This window comes from Camelus bactrianus, chromosome 27 (genome assembly GCF_048773025.1).
Source record: "Camelus bactrianus isolate YW-2024 breed Bactrian camel chromosome 27, ASM4877302v1, whole genome shotgun sequence".
Classification (NCBI taxonomy): Eukaryota; Metazoa; Chordata; class Mammalia; order Artiodactyla; family Camelidae; genus Camelus; species Camelus bactrianus.
The window spans coordinates 12,185,477-12,210,962 of record NC_133565.1 but is presented as its reverse complement, the minus strand read 5'-3'; the positions used below and the strand labels follow the sequence as shown (position 1 = coordinate 12,210,962).

Genomic DNA, 25,486 nt, shown 5'->3' with positions numbered 1-25,486 from the left:
TGGTGCAACACCCCCCACGGTGCCAACATTAGAGAGCTGTCGTAGGGTCAGTCGTGTGCACGCATTAGTTGAGGCACGCTGGAATGAGAGGTCCTAGTTTGAGTGGCCGTGGTGGGATGTGGCAGGGGCCAGCTCCCCTGCTGCTCCTGGACGTGGGAGTGCAGAACTGGCCTAGGCCCCGTGAGCAGGTGGGACGAGCCAGTTTGTTTGGGGCAGCTTGGCCGTATTTGGGCCGTGGGCCGACTTGATGTATGTGTCAGAGCCAAAGAGAAGAGGTGTGGGTGTTTGGCTACTGGAGCCACCGTTGAGGCGTGTTTCTGCGTGTTTCTGACCTGCGTCTTGGTGAGGACTGTGGCGGGCACAGTGGTTGTGGGTCGGGTCGGGGTGGGGGTCGGGGTCGGGGACGGGCCGGTGGCGGGAGCAGGCTGAGGGATCGGGTTGCCATGCTAGCCTTGGCAGCTCCCTGCTGCACCCACTGCCCCAGTGTTGGTGGCAAGGGCGGAAGCACGGAGCTTGCTGAGGACACAGCGCTGCCTTCAAGCATGGGGGTTGGCGGACAGTGTAGACTGGAAGGGAAGTGTACGGTGAGGTTAGGGCTGGAGTGGATCTGTGTGCTTTGCTAGAACACTCTGTCCTCGTTTGGCTCCTGCTGCTGTCCTGGGCTTCCTGAGGCCGGTCGGCATTTCCTGAGGGGCTGCCCATGGATGCCTAGGGAGGAAGGCTCCTGGGGTCCAGGTGGATGGGCGGTGCCAGCAGACCTGTCTAGTGTCGGCTTGCTGGTTTGTCCAAGAGGCTCCCGAAAGGTGTCTTCCGGGAACTTCACAGGGAGGCAGTGCAAGGCTTGGTCCAGATGCCTGACGGCAAGATGCCCTCTAGCCCCTTTGCCTCCAGGTGCATGAGCGTGCAAGGTGAAAGGGTGCCTTTAGGTGGGAGCCACGTATCTGGCCGAGAGGGCCCCCTTCCCCGTGACATTTGTTGAGATTTAACCCTGCTGGTACAGGGGCATGGCGCACGTTAGCTGAGATCCCGGGTGGGCTGCGGTGGACCGTCACGTGCTGATTTTGCCCCATTCGAGGTTTCCTTTCGCAGGAGAGCTCCTGGGCTTCAGGACGTCCTGTGGTCCACGGGAACAGGGCACTGAATCTCCGTGAGGCCCGTGGTGGGGTTACAGTGCCTAGAAGAGGTCCTCGGTTGAGGGTGGTGGGGTGTGGCTTCATCCAAGGGGACATCCTTTGAGACTGTCTGCCCTGAAGCTCGGTGTTTGCCCTGTGTGCATAATGTCTGAGGATCCCTGTGGGGCGACTGGGCCTCGGTCCGTGAGGACACATGTTTGGACCAGGCTGCTTAGCGTTCGAACTTTGCGTTGAAGGTCAGGGCCCCGAATCCTGCCCGATGTGGATCTCGGCCGTTGGTGGTGACGTGAGTGCCCTGGCATCCGTGGGGTTTGGCCCTGGCTCATGGAGGCTCCTAATCCAATTCTCCGCTGGGCTTTCTCACCTGCCCTGTGCAGGCGTGTAGGCATAGCTGACAGGACGAGGCTTCTGGATTGTCGTGGCACAGAGACACAGGTTGAATACAGGCTGGATGTGCCCTGGAGCCAGGTTCAGCATGGTGTGAGCTTTCATGTCAATGGTTTCCTGGTTGACGTAGGCAGTGAGTATTGCCTCCAGGTCCCCCTATCCTGTGGAGGCCTCGGGCGGCACGGTGACTTGGTGGCTATCCCATCCACGGCCCCGAGTGTGGTGTAGGTGGGTGCGGTTGGCTCTGATCAGAAGGAATGGCTGTCGGAGAGAAGGAGTTCTTGGCCTATTTCAGCGGCTCCTGGAGACCCACGATGCCATGGCCACTCTGGAAGGCAGAGGGCTGTGGTCATGTCAACGATGGGCAGGCCTCCATGGCACTGAGTGGAAAGCATGCATTCTCAGGCACTGAGATTTTGGGGGAGGCACACAGGACACACAAACACGCAGAGACGCAGCCATACACTCACATGGACAGTCAGGCCCCGCCCCCCGCGACGCAACACACACGCATGAAACTCACGTACGCCGAGGCCCCTACCCTCGTGCGTTCAGACACGCATCGGTTGGTATTGAAGGGATAAAGGGGAGTGGGTAGCAGATAGTGGGCTTCCCCGAGCTAAAGGTTGATTGGCATGGGGCATGCTCGCTGAGAAGTTGGGCCCACGTCTGAAGCGTGCACGTGGTTTCTGTCCCCTTGCCAGGTGGGGTTGCCGGGGCAGGCTTGCCGTCAGCCAAGACAAGAAGAGCTTCCCGTTTTCTGGTGACTGGTGGTGGCCGGGAGTCCCCGAAGAAGTGGGTCGGCGCCAGGATGCTGAACCTTCCCGTGGATCGCTCAGGATGACGGTACGCACTCTCCTCCCCCATCCCCAGCGCTGGCATTGGCTTTCGGATATTCTGTGACTGCCCGAAAGGCGGCCAGAAAGGATTGACCGTTGCTGCTGCTCAGTGGCTTGCTGGCTCTGGATTGCTGGGGTTGCTGGAGGTCTCCGAGCTCACTGGCTCCTCTGTGGAGCCACCCAGCCTGCCACGTTGAGTTGTCCAGCATGCCAGCACGTGCTCGGATCGATGATGACTCCCTCATATGCATTCCTTGGAAAATCTGAACAAAATGAGTGAGAACTCACTACCGTCGTTCTCATCGAAACTGAGGTCCAGCACGTTGCCTCCCCGGGGGCTGGGGAATAGTTAGGAGAGGGGTCCAGCTTGCCCTTGTTCACACTGGTGCAACACCCCCCACGGTGCCAACATTAGAGAGCTGTCGTAGGGTCAGTCGTGTGCACGCATTAGTTGAGGCACGCTGGAATGAGAGGTCCTAGTTTGAGTGGCCGTGGTGGGATGTGGCAGGGGCCAGCTCCCCTGCTGCTCCTGGACGTGGGAGTGCAGAACTGGCCTAGGCCCCGTGAGCAGGTGGGACGAGCCAGTTTGTTTGGGGCAGCTTGGCCGTATTTGGGCCGTGGGCCGACTTGATGTATGTGTCAGAGCCAAAGAGAAGAGGTGTGGGTGTTTGGCTACTGGAGCCACCGTTGAGGCGTGTTTCTGCGTGTTTCTGACCTGCGTCTTGGTGAGGACTGTGGCGGGCACAGTGGTTGTGGGTCGGGTCGGGGTGGGGGTCGGGGTCGGGGACGGGCCGGTGGCGGGAGCAGGCTGAGGGATCGGGTTGCCATGCTAGCCTTGGCAGCTCCCTGCTGCACCCACTGCCCCAGTGTTGGTGGCAAGGGCGGAAGCACGGAGCTTGCTGAGGACACAGCGCTGCCTTCAAGCATGGGGGTTGGCGGACAGTGTAGACTGGAAGGGAAGTGTACGGTGAGGTTACGGCTGGAGTGGATTTGTGTGCTTTGCTAGAACACTCTGTCCTCGTTTGGCTCCTGCTGCTGTCCTGGGCTTCCTGAGGCCGGTCGGCATTTCCTGAGGGGCTGCCCATGGATGCCTAGGGAGGAAGGCTCCTGGGGTCCAGGTGGATGGGCGGTGCCAGCAGACTTCTCTAGTGTCGGCTTGCTGGTTTGTCCAAGAGGCTCCCGAAAGGTGTCTTCCGGGAACTTCACAGGGAGGCAGTGCAAGGCTTGGTCCAGATGCCTGACGGCAAGATGCCCTCTAGCCCCTTTGCCTCCAGGTGCATGAGCGTGCAAGGTGAAAGGGTGCCTTTAGGTGGGAGCCACGTATCTGGCCGAGAGGGCCCCCTTCCCCGTGACATTTGTTGAGATTTAACCCTGCTGGTACAGGGGCATGGCGCACGTTAGCTGAGATCCCGGGTGGGCTGCGGTGGACCGTCACGTGCTGATTTTGCCCCATTCGAGGTTTCCTTTCGCAGGAGAGCTCCTGGGCTTCAGGACGTCCTGTGGTCCACGGGAACAGGGCACTGAATCTCCGTGAGGCCCGTGGTGGGGTTACAGTGCCTAGAAGAGGTCCTCGGTTGAGGGTGGTGGGGTGTGGCTTCATCCAAGGGGACATCCTTTGAGACTGTCTGCCCTGAAGCTCGGTGTTTGCCCTGTGTGCATAATGTCTGAGGATCCCTGTGGGGCGACTGGGCCTCGGTCCGTGAGGACACATGTTTGGACCAGGCTGCTTAGCGTTCGAACTTTGCGTTGAAGGTCAGGGCCCCGAATCCTGCCCGATGTGGATCTCGGCCGTTGGTGGTGACGTGAGTGCCCTGGCATCCGTGGGGTTTGGCCCTGGCTCATGGAGGCTCCTAATCCAATTCTCCGCTGGGCTTTCTCACCTGCCCTGTGCAGGCGTGTAGGCATAGCTGACAGGACGAGGCTTCTGGATTGTCGTGGCACAGAGACACAGGTTGAATACAGGCTGGATGTGCCCTGGAGCCAGGTTCAGCATGGTGTGAGCTTTCATGTCAATGGTTTCCTGGTTGACGTAGGCAGTGAGTATTGCCTCCAGGTCCCCCTATCCTGTGGAGGCCTCGGGCGGCACGGTGACTTGGTGGCTATCCCATCCACGGCCCCGAGTGTGGTGTAGGTGGGTGCGGTTGGCTCTGATCAGAAGGAATGGCTGTCGGAGAGAAGGAGTTCTTGGCCTATTTCAGCGGCTCCTGGAGACCCACGATGCCATGGCCACTCTGGAAGGCAGAGGGCTGTGGTCATGTCAACGATGGGCAGGCCTCCATGGCACTGAGTGGAAAGCATGCATTCTCAGGCACTGAGATTTTGGGGGAGGCACACAGGACACACAAACACGCAGAGACGCAGCCATACACTCACATGGACAGTCAGGCCCCGCCCCCCACGACGCAACACACACGCATGAAACTCACGTATGCCGAGGCCCCTACCCTCGTGCGTTCAGACACGCATCGGTTGGTATTGAAGGGATAAAGGGGAGTGGGTAGCAGATAGTGGGCTTCCCCGAGCTAAAGGTTGATTGGCATGGGGCATGCTCGCTGAGAAGTTGGGCCCACGTCTGAAGCGTGCACGTGGTTTCTGTCCCCTTGCCAGGTGGGGTTGCCGGGGCAGGCTTGCCGTCAGCCAAGACAAGAAGAGCTTCCCGTTTTCTGGTGACTGGTGGTGGCCGGGAGTCCCCGAAGAAGTGGGTCGGCGCCAGGATGCTGAACCTTCCCGTGGATCGCTCAGGATGACGGTACGCACTCTCCTCCCCCACCCCCAGCGCTGGGGAAAGCATTGGCTTTCGGATATTCTGTGACTGCCCGAAAGGCGGCCAGAAAGGATTGACCGTTGCTGCTGCTCAGTGGCTTGCTGGCTCTGGATTGCTGGGGTTGCTGGAGGTCTCCGAGCTCACTGGCTCCTCTGTGGAGCCACCCAGCCTGCCACGTTGAGTTGTCCAGCATGCCAGCACGTGCTCGGATCGATGATGACTCCCTCATATGCATTCCTTGGAAAATCTGAACAAAATGAGTGAGAACTCACTACCGTCGTTCTCATCGAAACTGAGGTCCAGCACGTTGCCTCCCCGGGGGCTAGGGAATAGTTAGGAGAGGGGTCCAGCTTGCCCTTGTTCACACTGGTGCAACACCCCCCACGGTGCCAACATTAGAGAGCTGTCGTAGGGTCAGTCGTGTGCACGCATTAGTTGAGGCACGCTGGAATGAGAGGTCCTAGTTTGAGTGGCCGTGGTGGGATGTGGCAGGGGCCAGCTCCCCTGCTGCTCCTGGACGTGGGAGTGCAGAACTGGCCTAGGCCCCGTGAGCAGGTGGGACGAGCCAGTTTGTTTGGGGCAGCTTGGCCGTATTTGGGCCGTGGGCCGACTTGATGTATGTGTCAGAGCCAAAGAGAAGAGGTGTGGGTGTTTGGCTACTGGAGCCACCGTTGAGGCGTGTTTCTGCGTGTTTCTGACCTGCGTCTTGGTGAGGACTGTGGCGGGCACAGTGGTTGTGGGTCGGGTCGGGGTGGGGGTCGGGGTCGGGGACGGGCCGGTGGCGGGAGCAGGCTGAGGGATCGGGTTGCCATGCTAGCCTTGGCAGCTCCCTGCTGCACCCACTGCCCCAGTGTTGGTGGCAAGGGCGGAAGCACGGAGCTTGCTGAGGACACAGCGCTGCCTTCAAGCATGGGGGTTGGCGGACAGTGTAGACTGGAAGGGAAGTGTACGGTGAGGTTACGGCTGGAGTGGATTTGTGTGCTTTGCTAGAACACTCTGTCCTCGTTTGGCTCCTGCTGCTGTCCTGGGCTTCCTGAGGCCGGTCGGCATTTCCTGAGGGGCTGCCCATGGATGCCTAGGGAGGAAGGCTCCTGGGGTCCAGGTGGATGGGCGGTGCCAGCAGACTTCTCTAGTGTCGGCTTGCTGGTTTGTCCAAGAGGCTCCCGAAAGGTGTCTTCCGGGAACTTCACAGGGAGGCAGTGCAAGGCTTGGTCCAGATGCCTGACGGCAAGATGCCCTCTAGCCCCTTTGCCTCCAGGTGCATGAGCGTGCAAGGTGAAAGGGTGCCTTTAGGTGGGAGCCACGTATCTGGCCGAGAGGGCCCCCTTCCCCGTGACATTTGTTGAGATTTAACCCTGCTGGTACAGGGGCATGGCGCACGTTAGCTGAGATCCCGGGTGGGCTGCGGTGGACCGTCACGTGCTGATTTTGCCCCATTCGAGGTTTCCTTTCGCAGGAGAGCTCCTGGGCTTCAGGACGTCCTGTGGTCCACGGGAACAGGGCACTGAATCTCCGTGAGGCCCGTGGTGGGGTTACAGTGCCTAGAAGAGGTCCTCGGTTGAGGGTGGTGGGGTGTGGCTTCATCCAAGGGGACATCCTTTGAGACTGTCTGCCCTGAAGCTCGGTGTTTGCCCTGTGTGCATAATGTCTGAGGATCCCTGTGGGGCGACTGGGCCTCGGTCCGTGAGGACACATGTTTGGACCAGGCTGCTTAGCGTTCGAACTTTGCGTTGAAGGTCAGGGCCCCGAATCCTGCCCGATGTGGATCTCGGCCGTTGGTGGTGACGTGAGTGCCCTGGCATCCGTGGGGTTTGGCCCTGGCTCATGGAGGCTCCTAATCCAATTCTCCGCTGGGCTTTCTCACCTGCCCTGTGCAGGCGTGTAGGCATAGCTGACAGGACGAGGCTTCTGGATTGTCGTGGCACAGAGACACAGGTTGAATACAGGCTGGATGTGCCCTGGAGCCAGGTTCAGCATGGTGTGAGCTTTCATGTCAATGGTTTCCTGGTTGACGTAGGCAGTGAGTATTGCCTCCAGGTCCCCCTATCCTGTGGAGGCCTCGGGCGGCACGGTGACTTGGTGGCTATCCCATCCACGGCCCCGAGTGTGGTGTAGGTGGGTGCGGTTGGCTCTGATCAGAAGGAATGGCTGTCGGAGAGAAGGAGTTCTTGGCCTATTTCAGCGGCTCCTGGAGACCCACGATGCCATGGCCACTCTGGAAGGCAGAGGGCTGTGGTCATGTCAACGATGGGCAGGCCTCCATGGCACTGAGTGGAAAGCATGCATTCTCAGGCACTGAGATTTTGGGGGAGGCACACAGGACACACAAACACGCAGAGACGCAGCCATACACTCACATGGACAGTCAGGCCCCGCCCCCCACGACGCAACACACACGCATGAAACTCACGTATGCCGAGGCCCCTACCCTCGTGCGTTCAGACACGCATCGGTTGGTATTGAAGGGATAAAGGGGAGTGGGTAGCAGATAGTGGGCTTCCCCGAGCTAAAGGTTGATTGGCATGGGGCATGCTCGCTGAGAAGTTGGGCCCACGTCTGAAGCGTGCACGTGGTTTCTGTCCCCTTGCCAGGTGGGGTTGCCGGGGCAGGCTTGCCGTCAGCCAAGACAAGAAGAGCTTCCCGTTTTCTGGTGACTGGTGGTGGCCGGGAGTCCCCGAAGAAGTGGGTCGGCGCCAGGATGCTGAACCTTCCCGTGGATCGCTCAGGATGACGGTACGCACTCTCCTCCCCCACCCCCAGCGCTGGGGAAAGCATTGGCTTTCGGATATTCTCTGACTGCCCGAAAGGCGGCCAGAAAGGATTGACCGTTGCTGCTGCTCAGTGGCTTGCTGGCTCTGGATTGCTGGGGTTGCTGGAGGTCTCCGAGCTCACTGGCTCCTCTGTGGAGCCACCCAGCCTGCCACGTTGAGTTGTCCAGCATGCCAGCACGTGCTCGGATCGATGATGACTCCCTCATATGCATTCCTTGGAAAATCTGAACAAAATGAGTGAGAACTCACTACCGTCGTTCTCATCGAAACTGAGGTCCAGCACGTTGCCTCCCCGGGGGCTAGGGAATAGTTAGGAGAGGGGTCCAGCTTGCCCTTGTTCACACTGGTGCAACACCCCCCACGGTGCCAACATTAGAGAGCTGTCGTAGGGTCAGTCGTGTGCACGCATTAGTTGAGGCACGCTGGAATGAGAGGTCCTAGTTTGAGTGGCCGTGGTGGGATGTGGCAGGGGCCAGCTCCCCTGCTGCTCCTGGACGTGGGAGTGCAGAACTGGCCTAGGCCCCGTGAGCAGGTGGGACGAGCCAGTTTGTTTGGGGCAGCTTGGCCGTATTTGGGCCGTGGGCCGACTTGATGTATGTGTCAGAGCCAAAGAGAAGAGGTGTGGGTGTTTGGCTACTGGAGCCACCGTTGAGGCGTGTTTCTGCGTGTTTCTGACCTGCGTCTTGGTGAGGACTGTGGCGGGCACAGTGGTTGTGGGTCGGGTCGGGGTGGGGGTCGGGGTCGGGGACGGGCCGGTGGCGGGAGCAGGCTGAGGGATCGGGTTGCCATGCTAGCCTTGGCAGCTCCCTGCTGCACCCACTGCCCCAGTGTTGGTGGCAAGGGCGGAAGCACGGAGCTTGCTGAGGACACAGCGCTGCCTTCAAGCATGGGGGTTGGCGGACAGTGTAGACTGGAAGGGAAGTGTACGGTGAGGTTAGGGCTGGAGTGGATCTGTGTGCTTTGCTAGAACACTCTGTCCTCGTTTGGCTCCTGCTGCTGTCCTGGGCTTCCTGAGGCCGGTCGGCATTTCCTGAGGGGCTGCCCATGGATGCCTAGGGAGGAAGGCTCCTGGGGTCCAGGTGGATGGGCGGTGCCAGCAGACCTGTCTAGTGTCGGCTTGCTGGTTTGTCCAAGAGGCTCCCGAAAGGTGTCTTCCGGGAACTTCACAGGGAGGCAGTGCAAGGCTTGGTCCAGATGCCTGACGGCAAGATGCCCTCTAGCCCCTTTGCCTCCAGGTGCATGAGCGTGCAAGGTGAAAGGGTGCCTTTAGGTGGGAGCCACGTATCTGGCCGAGAGGGCCCCCTTCCCCGTGACATTTGTTGAGATTTAACCCTGCTGGTACAGGGGCATGGCACACGTTAGCTGAGATCCCGGGTGGGCTGCGGTGGACCGTCACGTGCTGATTTTGCCCCATTCGAGGTTTCCTTTCGCAGGAGAGCTCCTGGGCTTCAGGACGTCCTGTGGTCCACGGGAACAGGGCACTGAATCTCCGTGAGGCCCGTGGTGGGGTTACAGTGCCTAGAAGAGGTCCTCGGTTGAGGGTGGTGGGGTGTGGCTTCATCCAAGGGGACAACCTTTGAGACTGTCTGCCCTGAAGCTCGGTGTTTGCCCTGTGTGCATAATGTCTGAGGATCCCTGTGGGGCGACTGGGCCTCGGTCCGTGAGGACACATGTTTGGACCAGGCTGCTTAGCGTTCGAACTTTGCGTTGAAGGTCAGGGCCCCGAATCCTGCCCGATGTGGATCTCGGCCGTTGGTGGTGACGTGAGTGCCCTGGCATCCGTGGGGTTTGGCCCTGGCTCATGGAGGCTCCTAATCCAATTCTCCGCTGGGCTTTCTCACCTGCCCTGTGCAGGCGTGTAGGCATAGCTGACAGGACGAGGCTTCTGGATTGTCGTGGCACAGAGACACAGGTTGAATACAGGCTGGATGTGCCCTGGAGCCAGGTTCAGCATGGTGTGAGCTTTCATGTCAATGGTTTCCTGGTTGACGTAGGCAGTGAGTATTGCCTCCAGGTCCCCCTATCCTGTGGAGGCCTCGGGCGGCACGGTGACTTGGTGGCTATCCCATCCACGGCCCCGAGTGTGGTGTAGGTGGGTGCGGTTGGCTCTGATCAGAAGGAATGGCTGTCGGAGAGAAGGAGTTCTTGGCCTATTTCAGCGGCTCCTGGAGACCCACGATGCCATGGCCACTCTGGAAGGCAGAGGGCTGTGGTCATGTCAACGATGGGCAGGCCTCCATGGCACTGAGTGGAAAGCATGCATTCTCAGGCACTGAGATTTTGGGGGAGGCACACAGGACACACAAACACGCAGAGACGCAGCCATACACTCACATGGACAGTCAGGCCCCGCCCCCCACGACGCAACACACACGCATGAAACTCACGTATGCCGAGGCCCCTACCCTCGTGCGTTCAGACACGCATCGGTTGGTATTGAAGGGATAAAGGGGAGTGGGTAGCAGATAGTGGGCTTCCCCGAGCTAAAGGTTGATTGGCATGGGGCATGCTCGCTGAGAAGTTGGGCCCACGTCTGAAGCGTGCACGTGGTTTCTGTCCCCTTGCCAGGTGGGGTTGCCGGGGCAGGCTTGCCGTCAGCCAAGACAAGAAGAGCTTCCCGTTTTCTGGTGACTGGTGGTGGCCGGGAGTCCCCGAAGAAGTGGGTCGGCGCCAGGATGCTGAACCTTCCCGTGGATCGCTCAGGATGACGGTACGCACTCTCCTCCCCCATCCCCAGCGCTGGCATTGGCTTTCGGATATTCTGTGACTGCCCGAAAGGCGGCCAGAAAGGATTGACCGTTGCTGCTGCTCAGTGGCTTGCTGGCTCTGGATTGCTGGGGTTGCTGGAGGTCTCCGAGCTCACTGGCTCCTCTGTGGAGCCACCCAGCCTGCCACGTTGAGTTGTCCAGCATGCCAGCACGTGCTCGGATCGATGATGACTCCCTCATATGCATTCCTTGGAAAATCTGAACAAAATGAGTGAGAACTCACTACCGTCGTTCTCATCGAAACTGAGGTCCAGCACGTTGCCTCCCCGGGGGCTAGGGAATAGTTAGGAGAGGGGTCCAGCTTGCCCTTGTTCACACTGGTGCAACACCCCCCACGGTGCCAACATTAGAGAGCTGTCGTAGGGTCAGTCGTGTGCACGCATTAGTTGAGGCACGCTGGAATGAGAGGTCCTAGTTTGAGTGGCCGTGGTGGGATGTGGCAGGGGCCAGCTCCCCTGCTGCTCCTGGACGTGGGAGTGCAGAACTGGCCTAGGCCCCGTGAGCAGGTGGGACGAGCCAGTTTGTTTGGGGCAGCTTGGCCGTATTTGGGCCGTGGGCCGACTTGATGTATGTGTCAGAGCCAAAGAGAAGAGGTGTGGGTGTTTGGCTACTGGAGCCACCGTTGAGGCGTGTTTCTGCGTGTTTCTGACCTGCGTCTTGGTGAGGACTGTGGCGGGCACAGTGGTTGTGGGTCGGGTCGGGGTGGGGGTCGGGGTCGGGGACGGGCCGGTGGCGGGAGCAGGCTGAGGGATCGGGTTGCCATGCTAGCCTTGGCAGCTCCCTGCTGCACCCACTGCCCCAGTGTTGGTGGCAAGGGCGGAAGCACGGAGCTTGCTGAGGACACAGCGCTGCCTTCAAGCATGGGGGTTGGCGGACAGTGTAGACTGGAAGGGAAGTGTACGGTGAGGTTACGGCTGGAGTGGATTTGTGTGCTTTGCTAGAACACTCTGTCCTCGTTTGGCTCCTGCTGCTGTCCTGGGCTTCCTGAGGCCGGTCGGCATTTCCTGAGGGGCTGCCCATGGATGCCTAGGGAGGAAGGCTCCTGGGGTCCAGGTGGATGGGCGGTGCCAGCAGACTTCTCTAGTGTCAGCTTGCTGGTTTGTCCAAGAGGCTCCCGAAAGGTGTCTTCCGGGAACTTCACAGGGAGGCAGTGCAAGGCTTGGTCCAGATGCCTGACGGCAAGATGCCCTCTAGCCCCTTTGCCTCCAGGTGCATGAGCGTGCAAGGTGAAAGGGTGCCTTTAGGTGGGAGCCACGTATCTGGCCGAGAGGGCCCCCTTCCCCATGACATTTGTTGAGATTTAACCCTGCTGGTACAGGGGCATGGCGCACGTTAGCTGAGATCCCGGGTGGGCTGCGGTGGACCGTCACGTGCTGATTTTGCCCCATTCGAGGTTTCCTTTCGCAGGAGAGCTCCTGGGCTTCAGGACGTCCTGTGGTCCACGGGAACAGGGCACTGAATCTCCGTGAGGCCCGTGGTGGGGTTACAGTGCCTAGAAGAGGTCCTCGGTTGAGGGTGGTGGGGTGTGGCTTCATCCAAGGGGACATCCTTTGAGACTGTCTGCCCTGAAGCTCGGTGTTTGCCCTGTGTGCATAATGTCTGAGGATCCCTGTGGGGCGACTGGGCCTCGGTCCGTGAGGACACATGTTTGGACCAGGCTGCTTAGCGTTCGAACTTTGCGTTGAAGGTCAGGGCCCCAAATCCTGCCCGATGTGGATCTCGGCCGTTGGTGGTGACGTGAGTGCCCTGGCATCCGTGGGGTTTGGCCCTGGCTCATGGAGGCTCCTAATCCAATTCTCCGCTGGGCTTTCTCACCTGCCCTGTGCAGGCGTGTAGGCATAGCTGACAGGACGAGGCTTCTGGATTGTCGTGGCACAGAGACACAGGTTGAATACAGGCTGGATGTGCCCTGGAGCCAGGTTCAGCATGGTGTGAGCTTTCATGTCAATGGTTTCCTGGTTGACGTAGGCAGTGAGTATTGCCTCCAGGTCCCCCTATCCTGTGGAGGCCTCGGGCGGCACGGTGACTTGGTGGCTATCCCATCCACGGCCCCGAGTGTGGTGTAGGTGGGTGCGGTTGGCTCTGATCAGAAGGAATGGCTGTCGGAGAGAAGGAGTTCTTGGCCTATTTCAGCGGCTCCTGGAGACCCACGATGCCATGGCCACTCTGGAAGGCAGAGGGCTGTGGTCATGTCAACGATGGGCAGGCCTCCATGGCACTGAGTGGAAAGCATGCATTCTCAGGCACTGAGATTTTGGGGGAGGCACACAGGACACACAAACACGCAGAGACGCAGCCATACACTCACATGGACAGTCAGGCCCCGCCCCCCGCGACGCAACACACACGCATGAAACTCACGTACGCCGAGGCCCCTACCCTCGTGCGTTCAGACACGCATCGGTTGGTATTGAAGGGATAAAGGGGAGTGGGTAGCAGATAGTGGGCTTCCCCGAGCTAAAGGTTGATTGGCATGGGGCATGCTCGCTGAGAAGTTGGGCCCACGTCTGAAGCGTGCACGTGGTTTCTGTCCCCTTGCCAGGTGGGGTTGCCGGGGCAGGCTTGCCGTCAGCCAAGACAAGAAGAGCTTCCCGTTTTCTGGTGACTGGTGGTGGCCGGGAGTCCCCGAAGAAGTGGGTCGGCGCCAGGATGCTGAACCTTCCCGTGGATCGCTCAGGATGACGGTACGCACTCTCCTCCCCCACCCCCAGCGCTGGGGAAAGCATTGGCTTTCGGATATTCTCTGACTGCCCGAAAGGCGGCCAGAAAGGATTGACCGTTGCTGCTGCTCAGTGGCTTGCTGGCTCTGGATTGCTGGGGTTGCTGGAGGTCTCCGAGCTCACTGGCTCCTCTGTGGAGCCACCCAGCCTGCCACGTTGAGTTGTCCAGCATGCCAGCACGTGCTCGGATCGATGATGACTCCCTCATATGCATTCCTTGGAAAATCTGAACAAAATGAGTGAGAACTCACTACCGTCGTTCTCATCGAAACTGAGGTCCAGCACGTTGCCTCCCCGGGGGCTAGGGAATAGTTAGGAGAGGGGTCCAGCTTGCCCTTGTTCACACTGGTGCAACACCCCCCACGGTGCCAACATTAGAGAGCTGTCGTAGGGTCAGTCGTGTGCACGCATTAGTTGAGGCACGCTGGAATGAGAGGTCCTAGTTTGAGTGGCCGTGGTGGGATGTGGCAGGGGCCAGCTCCCCTGCTGCTCCTGGACGTGGGAGTGCAGAACTGGCCTAGGCCCCGTGAGCAGGTGGGACGAGCCAGTTTGTTTGGGGCAGCTTGGCCGTATTTGGGCCGTGGGCCGACTTGATGTATGTGTCAGAGCCAAAGAGAAGAGGTGTGGGTGTTTGGCTACTGGAGCCACCGTTGAGGCGTGTTTCTGCGTGTTTCTGACCTGCGTCTTGGTGAGGACTGTGGCGGGCACAGTGGTTGTGGGTCGGGTCGGGGTGGGGGTCGGGGTCGGGGACGGGCCGGTGGCGGGAGCAGGCTGAGGGATCGGGTTGCCATGCTAGCCTTGGCAGCTCCCTGCTGCACCCACTGCCCCAGTGTTGGTGGCAAGGGCGGAAGCACGGAGCTTGCTGAGGACACAGCGCTGCCTTCAAGCATGGGGGTTGGCGGACAGTGTAGACTGGAAGGGAAGTGTACGGTGAGGTTAGGGCTGGAGTGGATCTGTGTGCTTTGCTAGAACACTCTGTCCTTGTTTGGCTCCTGCTGCTGTCCTGGGCTTCCTGAGGCCGGTCGGCATTTCCTGAGGGGCTGCCCATGGATGCCTAGGGAGGAAGGCTCCTGGGGTCCAGGTGGATGGGCGGTGCCAGCAGACCTCTCTAGTGTCGGCTTGCTGGTTTGTCCAAGAGGCTCCCGAAAGGTGTCTTCCGGGAACTTCACAGGGAGGCAGTGCAAGGCTTGGTCCAGATGCCTGACGGCAAGATGCCCTCTAGCCCCTTTGCCTCCAGGTGCATGAGCGTGCAAGGTGAAAGGGTGCCTTTAGGTGGGAGCCACGTATCTGGCCGAGAGGGCCCCCTTCCCCGTGACATTTGTTGAGATTTAACCCTGCTGGTACAGGGGCATGGCGCACGTTAGCTGAGATCCCGGGTGGGCTGCGGTGGACCGTCACGTGCTGATTTTGCCCCATTCGAGGTTTCCTTTCGCAGGAGAGCTCCTGGGCTTCAGGACGTCCTGTGGTCCACGGGAACAGGGCACTGAATCTCCGTGAGGCCCGTGGTGGGGTTACAGTGCCTAGAAGAGGTCCTCGGTTGAGGGTGGTGGGGTGTGGCTTCATCCAAGGGGACATCCTTTGAGACTGTCTGCCCTGAAGCTCGGTGTTTGCCCTGTGTGCATAATGTCTGAGGATCCCTGTGGGGCGACTGGGCCTCGGTCCGTGAGGACACATGTTTGGACCAGGCTGCTTAGCGTTCGAACTTTGCGTTGAAGGTCAGGGCCCCGAATCCTGCCCGATGTGGATCTCGGCCGTTGGTGGTGACGTGAGTGCCCTGGCATCCGTGGGGTTTGGCCCTGGCTCATGGAGGCTCCTAATCCAATTCTCCGCTGGGGTTTCTCACCTGCCCTGTGCAGGCGTGTAGGCATAGCTGACAGGACGAGGCTTCTGGATTGTCGTGGCACAGAGACACAGGTTGAATACAGGCTGGATGTGCCCTGGAGCCAGGTTCAGCATGGTGTGAGCTTTCATGTCAATGGTTTCCTGGTTGACGTAGGCAGTGAGTATTGCCTCCAGGTCCCCCTATCCTGTGGAGGCCTCGGGCGGCACGGTGACTTGGTGGCTATCCCATCCACGGCCCCGAGTGTGGTGTAGGTGGGTGCGGTTGGCTCTGATCAGAAGGAATGGCTGTCGGAGAGAAGGAGTTCTTGGCCTATTTCAGCGGCTCCTGGAGACCCACGATGCCATGGCCACTCTGGAAGGCAGAGGGCTGTGGTCATGTCAACGATGGGCAGGCCTCCATGGCACTGAGTGGAAAGCATGCATTCTCAGGCACTGAGATTTTGGGGGAGGCACACAGGACACACAAACACGCAGAGACGCAGCCATACACTCACATGGACAGTCAGGCCCCGCCCCCCGCAACGCAACACACACGCATGAAACTCACGTACGCCGAGGCCCCTACCCTCGTGCGTTCAGACACGCATCGGTTGGTATTGAAGGGATAAAGGGGAGTGGGTAGCAGATAGTGGGCTTCCCCGAGCTAAAGGTTGATTGGCATGGGGCATGCTCGCTGAGAAGTTGGGCCCACGTCTGAAGCGTGCACGTGGTTTCTGTCCCCTTGCCAGGTGGGGTTGCCGGGGCAGGCTTGCCGTCAGCCAAGACAAGAAGAGCTTCCCGTTTTCTGGTGACTGGTGGTGGCCGGGAGTCCCCGAAGAAGTGGGTCGGCGCCAGGATGCTGAACCTTCCCGTGGATCGCTCAGGATGACGGTACGCACTCTCCTCCCCCACCCCCAGCGCTGGGGAAAGCATTGGCTTTCGGATATTCTCTGACTGCCCGAAAGGCGGCCAGAAAGGATTGACCGTTGCTGCTGCTCAGTGGCTTGCTGGCTCTGGATTGCTGGGGTTGCTGGAGGTCTCCGAGCTCACTGGCTCCTCTGTGGAGCCACCCAGCCTGCCACGTTGAGTTGTCCAGCATGCCAGCACGTGCTCGGATCGATGATGACTCCCTCATATGCATTCCTTGGAAAATCTGAACAAAATGAGTGAGAACTCACTACCGTCGTTCTCATCGAAACTGAGGTCCAGCACGTTGCCTCCCCGGGGGCTAGGGAATAGTTAGGAGAGGGGTCCAGCTTGCCCTTGTTCACACTGGTGCAACACCCCCCACGGTGCCAACATTAGAGAGCTGTCGTAGGGTCAGTCGTGTGCACGCATTAGTTGAGGCACGCTGGAATGAGAGGTCCTAGTTTGAGTGGCCGTGGTGGGATGTGGCAGGGGCCAGCTCCCCTGCTGCTCCTGGACGTGGGAGTGCAGAACTGGCCTAGGCCCCGTGAGCAGGTGGGACGAGCCAGTTTGTTTGGGGCAGCTTGGCCGTATTTGGGCCGTGGGCCGACTTGATGTATGTGTCAGAGCCAAAGAGAAGAGGTGTGGGTGTTTGGCTACTGGAGCCACCGTTGAGGCGTGTTTCTGCGTGTTTCTGACCTGCGTCTTGGTGAGGACTGTGGCGGGCACAGTGGTTGTGGGTCGGGTCGGGGTGGGGGTCGGGGTCGGGGACGGGCCGGTGGCGGGAGCAGGCTGAGGGATCGGGTTGCCATGCTAGCCTTGGCAGCTCCCTGCTGCACCCACTGCCCCAGTGTTGGTGGCAAGGGCGGAAGCACGGAGCTTGCTGAGGACACAGCGCTGCCTTCAAGCATGGGGGTTGGCGGACAGTGTAGACTGGAAGGGAAGTGTACGGTGAGGTTAGGGCTGGAGTGGTTTTGTGTGCTTTGCTAGAACACTCTGTCCTCGTTTGGCTCCTGCTGCTGTCCTGGGCTTCCTGAGGCCGGTCGGCATTTCCTGAGGGGCTGCCCATGGATGCCTAGGGAGGAAGGCTCCTGGGGTCCAGGTGGATGGGCGGTGCCAGCAGACCTGTCTAGTGTCGGCTTGCTGGTTTGTCCAAGAGGCTCCCGAAAGGTGTCTTCCGGGAACTTCACAGGGAGGCAGTGCAAGGCTTGGTCCAGATGCCTGACGGCAAGATGCCCTCTAGCCCCTTTGCCTCCAGGTGCATGAGCGTGCAAGGTGAAAGGGTGCCTTTAGGTGGGAGCCACGTATCTGGCCGAGAGGGCCCCCTTCCCCGTGACATTTGTTGAGATTTAACCCTGCTGGTACAGGGGCATGGCGCACGTTAGCTGAGATCCCGGGTGGGCTGCGGTGGACCGTCACGTGCTGATTTTGCCCCATTCGAGGTTTCCTTTCGCAGGAGAGCTCCTGGGCTTCAGGACGTCCTGTGGTCCACGGGAACAGGGCACTGAATCTCCGTGAGGCCCGTGGTGGGGTTACAGTGCCTAGAAGAGGTCCTCGGTTGAGGGTGGTGGGGTGTGGCTTCATCCAAGGGGACATCCTTTGAGACTGTCTGCCCTGAAGCTCGGTGTTTGCCCTGTGTGCATAATGTCTGAGGATCCCTGTGGGGCGACTGGGCCTCGGTCCGTGAGGACACATGTTTGGACCAGGCTGCTTAGCGTTCGAACTTTGCGTTGAAGGTCAGGGCCCCGAATCCTGCCCGATGTGGATCTCGGCCGTTGGTGGTGACGTGAGTGCCCTGGCATCCGTGGGGTTTGGCCCTGGCTCATGGAGGCTCCTAATCCAATTCTCCGCTGGGGTTTCTCACCTGCCCTGTGCAGGCGTGTAGGCATAGCTGACAGGACGAGGCTTCTGGATTGTCGTGGCACAGAGACACAGGTTGAATACAGGCTGGATGTGCCCTGGAGCCAGGTTCAGCATGGTGTGAGCTTTCATGTCAATGGTTTCCTGGTTGACGTAGGCAGTGAGTATTGCCTCCAGGTCCCCCTATCCTGTGGAGGCCTCGGGCGGCACGGTGACTTGGTGGCTATCCCATCCACGGCCCCGAGTGTGGTGTAGGTGGGTGCGGTTGGCTCTGATCAGAAGGAATGGCTGTCGGAGAGAAGGAGTTCTTGGCCTATTTCAGCGGCTCCTGGAGACCCACGATGCCATGGCCACTCTGGAAGGCAGAGGGCTGTGGTCATGTCAACGATGGGCAGGCCTCCATGGCACTGAGTGGAAAGCATGCATTCTCAGGCACTGAGATTTTGGGGGAGGCACACAGGACACACAAACACGCAGAGACGCAGCCATACACTCACATGGACAGTCAGGCCCCGCCCCCCGCAACGCAACACACACGCATGAAACTCACGTACGCCGAGGCCCCTACCCTCGTGCGTTCAGACACGCATCGGTTGGTATTGAAGGGATAAAGGGGAGTGGGTAGCAGATAGTGGGCTTCCCCGAGCTAAAGGTTGATTGGCATGGGGCATGCTCGCTGAGAAGTTGGGCCCACGTCTGAAGCGTGCACGTGGTTTCTGTCCCCTTGCCAGGTGGGGTTGCCGGGGCAGGCTTGCCGTCAGCCAAGACAAGAAGAGCTTCCCGTTTTCTGGTGACTGGTGGTGGCCGGGAGTCCCCGAAGAAGTGGGTCGGCGCCAGGATGCTGAACCTTCCCGTGGATCGCTCAGGATGACGGTACGCACTCTCCTCCCCCACCCCCAGCGCTGGGGAAAGCATTGGCTTTCGGATATTCTCTGACTGCCCGAAAGGCGGCCAGAAAGGATTGACCGTTGCTGCTGCTCAGTGGCTTGCTGGCTCTGGATTGCTGGGGTTGCTGGAGGTCTCCGAGCTCACTGGCTCCTCTGTGGAGCCACCCAGCCTGCCACGTTGAGTTGTCCAGCATGCCAGCACGTGCTCGGATCGATGATGACTCCCTCATATGCATTCCTTGGAAAATCTGAACAAAATGAGTGAGAACTCACTACCGTCGTTCTCATCGAAACTGAGGTCCAGCACGTTGCCTCCCCGGGGGCTAGGGAATAGTTAGGAGAGGGGTCCAGCTTGCCCTTGTTCACACTGGTGCAACACCCCCCACGGTGCCAACATTAGAGAGCTGTCGTAGGGTCAGTCGTGTGCACGCATTAGTTGAGGCACGCTGGAATGAGAGGTCCTAGTTTGAGTGGCCGTGGTGGGATGTGGCAGGGGCCAGCTCCCCTGCTGCTCCTGGACGTGGGAGTGCAGAACTGGCCTAGGCCCCGTGAGCAGGTGGGACGAGCCAGTTTGTTTGGGGCAGCTTGGCCGTATTTGGGCCGTGGGCCGACTTGATGTATGTGTCAGAGCCAAAGAGAAGAGGTGTGGGTGTTTGGCTACTGGAGCCACCGTTGAGGCGTGTTTCTGCGTGTTTCTGACCTGCGTCTTGGTGAGGACTGTGGCGGGCACAGTGGTTGTGGGTCGGGTCGGGGTGGGGGTCGGGGTCGGGGACGGGCCGGTGGCGGGAGCAGGCTGAGGGATCGGGTTGCCATGCTAGCCTTGGCAGCTCCCTGCTGCACCCACTGCCCCAGTGTTGGTGGCAAGGGCGGAAGCACGGAGCTTGCTGAGGACACAGCGCTGCCTTCAAGCATGGGGGTTGGCGGACAGTGTAGACTGGAAGGGAAGTGTACGGTGAGGTTAGGGCTGGAGTGGATCTGTGTGCTTTGCTAGAACACTCTGTCCTCGTTTGGCTCCTGCTGCTGTCCTGGGCTTCCTGAGGCCGGTCGGCATTTCCTGAGGGGCTGCCCATGGATGCCTCGGGAGGAAGGCTCCTGGGGTCCAGGTGGATGGGCGGTGCCAGCAGACCTGTCTAGTGTCGGCTTGCTGGTTTGTCCAAGAGGCTCCCGAAAGGTGTCTTCCGGGAACTTCACAGGGAGGCAGTGCAAGGCTTGGTCCAGATGCCTGACGGCAAGATGCCCTCTAGCCCCTTTGCCTCCAGGTGCATGAGCGTGCAAGGTGAAAGGGTGCCTTTAGGTGGGAGCCACGTATCTGGCCGAGAGGGCCCCCTTCCCCGTGACATTTGTTGAGATTTAACCCTGCTGGTACAGGGGCATGGCGCACGTTAGCTGAGATCCCGGGTGGGCTGCGGTGGACCGTCACGTGCTGATTTTGCCCCATTCGAGGTTTCCTTTCGCAGGAGAGCTCCTGGGCTTCAGGACGTCCTGTGGTCCACGGGAACAGGGCACTGAATCTCCGTGAGGCCCGTGGTGGGGTTACAGTGCCTAGAAGAGGTCCTCGGTTGAGGGTGGTGGGGTGTGGCTTCATCCAAGGGGACATCCTTTGAGACTGTCTGCCCTGAAGCTCGGTGTTTGCCCTGTGTGCATAATGTCTGAGGATCCCTGTGGGGCGACTGGGCCTCGGTCCGTGAGGACACATGTTTGGACCAGGCTGCTTAGCGTTCGAACTTTGCGTTGAAGGTCAGGGCCCCGAATCCTGCCCGATGTGGATCTCGGCCGTTGGTGGTGACGTGAGTGCCCTGGCATCCGTGGGGTTTGGCCCTGGCTCATGGAGGCTCCTAATCCAATTCTCCGCTGGGCTTTCTCACCTGCCCTGTGCAGGCGTGTAGGCATAGCTGACAGGACGAGGCTTCTGGATTGTCGTGGCACAGAGACACAGGTTGAATACAGGCTGGATGTGCCCTGGAGCCAGGTTCAGCATGGTGTGAGCTTTCATGTCAATGGTTTCCTGGTTGACGTAGGCAGTGAGTATTGCCTCCAGGTCCCCCTATCCTGTGGAGGCCTCGGGCGGCACGGTGACTTGGTGGCTATCCCATCCACGGCCCCGAGTGTGGTGTAGGTGGGTGCGGTTGGCTCTGATCAGAAGGAATGGCTGTCGGAGAGAAGGAGTTCTTGGCCTATTTCAGCGGCTCCTGGAGACCCACGATGCCATGGCCACTCTGGAAGGCAGAGGGCTGTGGTCATGTCAACGATGGGCAGGCCTCCATGGCACTGAGTGGAAAGCATGCATTCTCAGGCACTGAGATTTTGGGGGAGGCACACAGGACACACAAACACGCAGAGACGCAGCCATACACTCACATGGACAGTCAGGCCCCGCCCCCCGTGACGCAACACACACGCATGAAACTCACGTACGCCGAGGCCCCTACCCTCGTGCGTTCAGACACGCATCGGTTGGTATTGAAGGGATAAAGGGGAGTGGGTAGCAGATAGTGGGCTTCCCCAAGCTAAAGGTTGATTGGCATGGGGCATGCTCGCTGAGAAGTTGGGCCCACGTCTGAAGCGTGCACGTGGTTTCTGTCCCCTTGCCAGGTGGGGTTGCCGGGGCAGGCTTGCCGTCAGCCAAGACAAGAAGAGCTTCCCGTTTTCTGGTGACTGGTGGTGGCCGGGAGTCCCCGAAGAAGTGGGTCGGCGCCAGGATGCTGAACCTTCCCGTGGATCGCTCAGGATGACGGTACGCACTCTCCTCCCCCACCCCCAGCGCTGGGGAAAGCATTGGCTTTCGGATATTCTCTGACTGCCCGAAAGGCGGCCAGAAAGGATTGACCGTTGCTGCTGCTCAGTGGCTTGCTGGCTCTGGATTGCTGGGGTTGCTGGAGGTCTCCGAGCTCACTGGCTCCTCTGTGGAGCCACCCAGCCTGCCACGTTGAGTTGTCCAGCATGCCAGCACGTGCTCGGATCGATGATGACTCCCTCATATGCATTCCTTGGAAAATCTGAACAAAATGAGTGAGAACTCACTACCGTCGTTCTCATCGAAACTGAGGTCCAGCACGTTGCCTCCCCGGGGGCTAGGGAATAGTCAGGAGAGGGGTCCAGCTTGCCCTTGTTCACACTGGTGCAACACCCCCCACAGTGCCAACATTAGAGAGCTGTCGTAGGGTCAGTCGTGTGCACGCATTAGTTGAGGCACGCTGGAATGAGAGGTCCTAGTTTGAGTGGCCGTGGTGGGATGTGGCAGGGGCCAGCTCCCCTGCTGCTCCTGGACGTGGGAGTGCAGAACTGGCCTAGGCCCCGTGAGCAGGTGGGACGAGCCAGTTTGTTTGGGGCAGCTTGGCCGTATTTGGGCCGTGGGCCGACTTGATGTATGTGTCAGAGCCAAAGAGAAGAGGTGTGGGTGTTTGGCTACTGGAGCCACCGTTGAGGCGTGTTTCTGCGTGTTTCTGACCTGCGTCTTGGTGAGGACTGTGGCGGGCACAGTGGTTGTGGGTCGGGTCGGGGTGGGGGTCGGGGTCGGGGACGGGCCGGTGGCGGGAGCAGGCTGAGGGATCGGGTTGCCATGCTAGCCTTGGCAGCTCCCTGCTGCACCCACTGCCCCAGTGTTGGTGGCAAGGGCGGAAGCACGGAGCTTGCTGAGGACACAGCGCTGCCTTCAAGCATGGGGGTTGGCGGACAGTGTAGACTGGAAGGGAAGTGTACGGTGAGGTTACGGCTGGAGTGGATTTGTGTGCTTTGCTAGAACACTCTGTCCTCGTTTGGCTCCTGCTGCTGTCCTGGGCTTCCTGAGGCCGGTCGGCATTTCCTGAGGGGCTGCCCATGGATGCCTCGGGAGGAAGGCTCCTGGGGTCCAGGTGGATGGGCGGTGCCAGCAGACCTCTCTAGTGTCGGCTTGCTGGTTTGTCCAAGAGGTTCCCGAAAGGTGTCTTCCGGGAACTTCACAGGGAGGCAGTGCAAGGCTTGGTCCAGATGCCTGACGGCAAGATGCCCTCTAGCCCCTTTGCCTCCAGGTGCATGAGCGTGCAAGGTGAAAGGGTGCCTTTAGGTGGGAGCCACGTATCTGGCCGAGAGGGCCCCCTTCCCCGTGACATTTGTTGAGATTTAACCCTGCTGGTACAGGGGCATGGCGCACGTTAGCTGAGATCCCGGGTGGGCTGCGGTGGACCGTCACGTGCTGATTTTGCCCCATTCGAGGTTTCCTTTCGCAGGAGAGCTCCTGGGCTTCAGGACGTCCTGTGGTCCACGGGAACAGGGCACTGAATCTCCGTGAGGCCCGTGGTGGGGTTACAGTGCCTAGAAGAGGTCCTCGGTTGAGGGTGGTGGGGTGTGGCTTCATCCAAGGGGACATCCTTTGAGACTGTCTGCCCTGAAGCTCGGTGTTTGCCCTGTGTGCATAATGTCAGGATCCCTGTGGGGCGACTGGGCCTCGGTCCGTGAGGACACATGTTTGGACCAGGCTGCTTAGCGTTCGAACTTTGCGTTGAAGGTCAGGGCCCCGAATCCTGCCCGATGTGGATCTCGGCCGTTGGTGGTGACGTGAGTGCCCTGGCATCCGTGGGGTTTGACCCTGGCTCATGGAGGCTCCTAATCCAATTCTCCGCTGGGCTTTCTCACCTGCCCTGTGCAGGCGTGTAGGCATAGCTGACAGGACGAGGCTTCTGGATTGTCGTGGCACAGAGACACAGGTTGAATACAGGCTGGATGTGCCCTGGAGCCAGGTTCAGCATGGTGTGAGCTTTCATGTCAATGGTTTCCTGGTTGACGTAGGCAGTGAGTATTGCCTCCAGGTCCCCCTATCCTGTGGAGGCCTCGGGCGGCACGGTGACTTGGTGGCTATCCCATCCACGGCCCCGAGTGTGGTGTAGGTGGGTGGTTGGCTCTGATCAGAAGGAATGTCTGTCGGAGAGAAGGAGTTCTTGGCCTATTTCAGCGGCTCCTGGAGACCCACGATGCCATGGCCACTCTGGAAGGCAGAGGGCTGTGGTCATGTCAACGATGGGCAGGCCTCCATGGCACTGAGTGGAAAGCATGCATTCTCAGGCACTGAGATTTTGGGGGAGGCACACAGGACACACAAACACGCAGAGACGCAGCCATACACTCACATGGACAGTCAGGCCCCGCCCCCTGCGACGCAACACACACGCATGAAACTCACGTACGCCGAGGCCCCTACCCTCGTGCGTTCAGACATGCATCGGTTGGTATTGAAGGGATAAAGGGGAGTGGGTAGCAGATAGTGGGCTTCCCCGAGCTAAAGGTTGATTGGCATGGGGCATGCTCGCTGAGAAGTTGGGCCCACGTCTGAAGCGTGCACGTGGTTTCTGTCCCCTTGCCAGGTGGGGTTGCCGGGGCAGGCTTGCCGTCAGCCAAGACAAGAAGAGCTTCCCGTTTTCTGGTGACTGGTGGTGGCCGGGAGTCCCCGAAGAAGTGGGTCGGCGCCAGGATGCTGAACCTTCCCGTGGATCGCTCAGGATGACGGTACGCACTCTCCTCCCCCACCCCCAGCGCTGGCATTGGCTTTCGGATATTCTCTGACTGCCCGAAAGGCGGCCAGAAAGGATTGACCGTTGCTGCTGCTCAGTGGCTTGCTGGCTCTGGATTGCTGGGGTTGCTGGAGGTCTCCGAGCTCACTGGCTCCTCTGTGGAGCCACCCAGCCTGCCACGTTGAGTTGTCCAGCATGCCAGCACGTGCTCGGATCGATGATGACTCCCTCATATGCATTCCTTGGAAAATCTGAACAAAATGAGTGAGAACTCACTACCGTCGTTCTCATCGAAACTGAGGTCCAGCACGTTGCCTCCCCGGGGGCTAGGGAATAGTTAGGAGAGGGGTCCAGCTTGCCCTTGTTCACACTGGTGCAACACCCCCCACGGTGCCAACATTAGAGAGCTGTCGTAGGGTCAGTCGTGTGCACGCATTAGTTGAGGCACGCTGGAATGAGAGGTCCTAGTTTGAGTGGCCGTGGTGGGATGTGGCAGGGGCCAGCTCCCCTGCTGCTCCTGGACGTGGGAGTGCAGAACTGGCCTAGGCCCCGTGAGCAGGTGGGACGAGCCAGTTTGTTTGGGGCAGCTTGGCCGTATTTGGGCCGTGGGCCGACTTGATGTATGTGTCAGAGCCAAAGAGAAGAGGTGTGGGTGTTTGGCTACTGGAGCCACCGTTGAGGCGTGTTTCTGCGTGTTTCTGACCTGCGTCTTGGTGAGGACTGTGGCGGGCACAGTGGTTGTGGGTCGGGTCGGGGTGGGGGTCGGGGTCGGGGACGGGCCGGTGGCGGGAGCAGGCTGAGGGATCGGGTTGCCATGCTAGCCTTGGCAGCTCCCTGCTGCACCCACTGCCCCAGTGTTGGTGGCAAGGGCGGAAGCACGGAGCTTGCTGAGGACACAGCGCTGCCTTCAAGCATGGGGGTTGGCGGACAGTGTAGACTGGAAGGGAAGTGTACGGTGAGGTTAGGGCTGGAGTGGATCTGTGTGCTTTGCTAGAACACTCTGTCCTCGTTTGGCTCCTGCTGCTGTCCTGGGCTTCCTGAGGCCGGTCGGCATTTCCTGAGGGGCTGCCCATGGATGCCTAGGGAGGAAGGCTCCTGGGGTCCAGGTGGATGGGCGGTGCCAGCAGACCTGTCTAGTGTCGGCTTG

The 25,486-nt window shown here is 59.9% G+C and overlaps 9 non-coding genes across 9 annotated transcripts; all 9 read left to right on the top strand.

Moving 5' to 3' along the window:
- The first annotated feature begins 2,582 nt into the window (after positions 1 to 2,582).
- LOC141575323 (small nucleolar RNA SNORD116) lies at positions 2,583 to 2,676 on the top strand. Its single transcript, XR_012502858.1, has one exon. It is a non-coding gene; the product is annotated as a small nucleolar RNA SNORD116 (small nucleolar RNA).
- A 2,654-nt stretch (positions 2,677 to 5,330) lies between these two features.
- Positions 5,331 to 5,424, top strand: LOC141575322 (small nucleolar RNA SNORD116). The gene has a single exon (XR_012502857.1). It is a non-coding gene; the product is annotated as a small nucleolar RNA SNORD116 (small nucleolar RNA).
- Positions 5,425 to 8,078: 2,654 nt separating this feature from the next.
- On the top strand, positions 8,079 to 8,172 carry LOC141575321 (small nucleolar RNA SNORD116). The gene has a single exon (XR_012502856.1). It is a non-coding gene; the product is annotated as a small nucleolar RNA SNORD116 (small nucleolar RNA).
- Positions 8,173 to 10,820: 2,648 nt separating this feature from the next.
- Positions 10,821 to 10,914, top strand: LOC141575320 (small nucleolar RNA SNORD116). The gene has a single exon (XR_012502855.1). It is a non-coding gene; the product is annotated as a small nucleolar RNA SNORD116 (small nucleolar RNA).
- Positions 10,915 to 13,568: 2,654 nt separating this feature from the next.
- Positions 13,569 to 13,662, top strand: LOC141575319 (small nucleolar RNA SNORD116). Its single transcript, XR_012502854.1, has one exon. It is a non-coding gene; the product is annotated as a small nucleolar RNA SNORD116 (small nucleolar RNA).
- Positions 13,663 to 16,316: 2,654 nt separating this feature from the next.
- LOC141575318 (small nucleolar RNA SNORD116) lies at positions 16,317 to 16,410 on the top strand. Its single transcript, XR_012502853.1, has one exon. It is a non-coding gene; the product is annotated as a small nucleolar RNA SNORD116 (small nucleolar RNA).
- A 2,654-nt stretch (positions 16,411 to 19,064) lies between these two features.
- LOC141575317 (small nucleolar RNA SNORD116) lies at positions 19,065 to 19,158 on the top strand. The gene has a single exon (XR_012502852.1). It is a non-coding gene; the product is annotated as a small nucleolar RNA SNORD116 (small nucleolar RNA).
- Positions 19,159 to 21,812: 2,654 nt separating this feature from the next.
- LOC141575316 (small nucleolar RNA SNORD116) lies at positions 21,813 to 21,906 on the top strand. Its single transcript, XR_012502851.1, has one exon. It is a non-coding gene; the product is annotated as a small nucleolar RNA SNORD116 (small nucleolar RNA).
- A 2,644-nt stretch (positions 21,907 to 24,550) lies between these two features.
- Positions 24,551 to 24,644, top strand: LOC141575315 (small nucleolar RNA SNORD116). The gene has a single exon (XR_012502850.1). It is a non-coding gene; the product is annotated as a small nucleolar RNA SNORD116 (small nucleolar RNA).
- The last annotated feature ends 842 nt before the right edge of the window (positions 24,645 to 25,486 follow it).